At 49.2% G+C, this 3,656-nt stretch overlaps 1 long non-coding RNA gene across 1 annotated transcript; it reads left to right on the plus strand.

Annotated features, from left to right (window-relative positions):
- The first annotated feature begins 1,833 nt into the window (after positions 1–1,833).
- LOC123488015 lies at positions 1,834–2,781 on the plus strand. The gene is made up of 3 exons (XR_006659939.1): positions 1,834–1,964; positions 2,212–2,542; positions 2,743–2,781. It is a non-coding gene; the product is annotated as an uncharacterized LOC123488015 (long non-coding RNA).
- Positions 2,782–3,656: the final 875 nt, after the last annotated feature.

The following is a 3,656-nucleotide window of genomic DNA, read 5'->3' on the forward strand; positions in this document are numbered from 1 at the left end:
CATCTACGACTCCCAAGAGCGAGGCAAAACGGTGTGTGGGTGCTGAGCTGGAGGACTCCGCAGTGGGCATAGGTTCATCGGCTGGTTTCCCACACTGCCAGGAGATATGTCCCATCTCCCCACACCGGTAACACTGTCGAGTTTCCCCCCTCCTGGTGTACTCTTCTTGGACCCGCCTGGTTTCTGGCTCCCCCTGGAGCCGGGATAAGTCCTGACGTGGCTGGGTTCGAGACCTTGGTGTCCTTTGGACGGGTTCTTCCATTTGTGGTGGGGGCCGCACTCCTGGGGTCTTTTCGGGAAGCATTCAGCATCTCCGCTGTGGCCTGGTACTTTTCCACAGCTTCCACGGTCAGATCAGCCGTGGTCAAGGCCTGTTGACTGATGAACCGTTTTGCCTCATAAGGCAGGGCGCGTGAGGTAACGATCCACCACAACGGCCTCCACCGCCGCCGCTGCTGTATTCCTCTGCGGATCCAGCCATTTCCTTGCGATTCGGACAAGTTCATGCATCTGCGCCCGAGGAGGTTGGTCTGGTTGGAAGGTCCAGCTGTGAAAGCGCTGGGCCATACCAAACTTTGTGAGTCCATATCTGCTGAGGATCTCAGACTTCAGGGCATCATAGTCAGTAACCTGGTCAGGGGCCCAGGTCCCGGACAGCATTCAGCGATTCCCCCGGTTAGAAAGGGCCTAACAGACCAACCCACTGTTGCTTGGGCCAGGCTTCCCTAGTGGCCGTGGCCTCAAATGCATCTGGTATGCCTCAATGTCATCGGTAGCTCCCATCTTAGATATAAAGTCACTTGCCTTTATTGGGCGGGTATTTTGGACCACCCTCTGTCTCTGCAACTGCAATTCCTCTGCCTTCAGAAGGTTGGCTTTCTTTTGCTCCTCCAAGAGAGCCACGTTTGCTTGCATCTGGGCTTGCTGGCCAGCAACAAGGGCTTTCAATATGTCCTCCATTTCAGTCGGGCGGGGGAGCCTACGGCCAACTTGGAAAACTGGGTGATCAAACCTTCGGTATCCTCCTCTGACATGCACTATTAACGCTGAGCGTGCCCGTATTCTCCACCATCTGTGACGTCACAGAGGCTACACAGCTTTCAGCGGGATTGCTCAAGTAGTGCAAGGAGACAAGGTTCAAACAAAACAAGGATTTTATTATAGGTCTTGGGAAATTAACGAAAATATAACAAAATTCTGTTCTCTTTGTGGCTCTTTAAGGGTTAACAGTTCAGGGATGTCTCTTCCACATCCAAAGTCATAATTCTCACTCGCTCAGATAACTTTTCCCCAGCCTTACTGTAGTCCACGTTGCAGCTAGTGGCCAACCCAGCAAAAAGTCCTTCCAAATGTCTCTCACGTATTTCCACAGGTGCATATATCCAAAGGTGAGTATTTCCCAAAGGTAAGTATCTCCAAATCCTTATATTCCTCATGGAAGTGGACGAGCAGCACTCTTGTCCTCCAGAGAGCCCAGGTTGGAGACTGTGTCTCTTCCCTTCCCCCCCACACCTTCAGCTCATCAGCTCCTCATTTGTTTCAGCTGCGTGGGAAGATTGGCCATAGAGGGGTGGAGTTCCCGACCATACCAGCAGATGGAGCCATAGCTGTCTGGGTTTGCAGCCACCTCAGGGGGATGTAACGTCCCTCCAGGACACAGCCTCTCGTGACATCACAATACATACATACATACATATATAGTGCAATAGACTAACAGACAGACAGTAATCACATAGACAACCATATAGCACAATACAACACAACACAATATGAGCCTGATTCATTTTCAGTAATGAGGCCCTGTACCCCATTTCCAGTTTATACTTCAATGTATCAGGTGTAGTTATTCACCAGCTATAGAGTGAGTTGTTGTTTATGTTTCTAAGACTGCAGGGTGGGAGATGCAACAATGGCCTTGAGAACAGCAGGAAGTGTGTTGGTGGTCTTTCTCTGGTCTGTAGCAGGTATGGTCTCATTCGTATCTTTTAGTTGCCTGGTTTGTCAATCTACAGATATTTCTAAAAGCAAAACATTTTCATGTTCTACTAGTGACACATTTGGCGTGTCCGCTTCACTTTAAACGGTATCCATTCACACTCAACCAAAGAGTATCTATGTCTCAACTCAGCTACTACGGGAACAAAGTGTTAGTGTGCGTCAAAGGACATCGAAGTTAATGTAATGTCCTTGTGATGTCTAACTGGGTTTCAGCTGTACTGGGGCAGAATGGCTGGAGTGTGACTAACACCACAGTATTTGTACCTTGAAGGGGTCATCAGTGGAACTGTCCTGCTCTTACACATATCCCAGTTGGTATAAAGTCACAACAACCTTCTGGTTCACCAAAATTGTTGCTGTGGAGAATTATGTGAGTCTGAGTGATGACCCAGACTACAAAGGTCGTGTGACGTACCATAGAGATAAGAAGAATGGCCACACCCTGACAATCACAGACCTGAGAGAGAGTGACTCCACTACGTACAAGTTCAGATTTATTACAGATCAGACCGAAGGGATCCTGGAGTCACTTTGTCTGTTACAGGTACAGTGATGTTATATATAGTGCTGATCTGTTTAATTGGTTCTGGAAAATTGTCTTAATTTGTATTTAAATAATATAAATAATATGAAAGTATGCGTAAAATAGGAATGTCTGAATTGATGATTTGAGAACGTCCACTCCTGCCTCATTTGAACTAGACAACAGGTAATTGAGGTATTTAATGTTGTTATCTACTCCAGACCTGCAGGTGAAGGTGACCACTACATGGTGGTCAACGACTGTCAGGGCGTGTTGTAGGTGTAATGTAGGAATCAAACGCAGGACTCAGACTGAATGTTCCAAAGGCTGTATTACTGGCCAAACTAAGGCAACAGGACAACTTAGCCCGAAAGCGAAAAAACACGCACGAAGGCGAAAGGCAATTGCGCACAAACAGGTGCGACAAAAATGTAACTGTGCACACACAGGTGCGAAAATGCTCCAGCACAGTGGAGAATAAGCTCAACCGAGCAAAACACAATACTGACGGAAATAATTACACACAACACTAGACAAACACAACGAGAAACTTATAGGACACTAATTACGCCAAAACAGAAACAGGTGTGGAAACAAACAGACAAAAGCAAACGAACATGAAACATATAGCGGTGGCAGCTAGAATTCCGGAGACGACGAACGCGAAACCTGCCCGAACAAGGGAGAGAGGCAGCCTCGGCCGAAACCGTGACAGTACCCCCCCTTGACGCGGCTCCAGACGTGCGCCCGACTCGGCCTCGGGGACGACCAGGAGGACGCGGAGCAGGGCGCGTCGGATGCCCCGATGGAATTCCGTCAGGAGCGACGGGTCCAAAACGCTCTCCTCGGCACCCAGCACCGCTCCTCCGGACCGTACCCCTCCCACTCCACTAGATACTGGAGATCCCCATCCGACGTCTCGAATCCAAGATGGATCTCACGGAGTACGCCGGTGCCCCCTCGATGTCCAACGGGGGCGGAGGAGTCTCCAAGATCTCATTTTCTTGGAGTGGGCCCGCTACCACCGGCCTGAGAAGGGACACATGGAACGAGGGGTTAATACACTTATACTCCACAGGTAGCTGTAATCTATAACATACCTCGTTCAACCTTCTCAGGACTTTAAATGGCCCTA

The sequence above is a fragment of the Coregonus clupeaformis genome, unplaced genomic scaffold (genome assembly GCF_020615455.1).
Source record: "Coregonus clupeaformis isolate EN_2021a unplaced genomic scaffold, ASM2061545v1 scaf2020, whole genome shotgun sequence".
Lineage (NCBI taxonomy): Eukaryota > Metazoa > Chordata > Actinopteri > Salmoniformes > Salmonidae > Coregonus > Coregonus clupeaformis.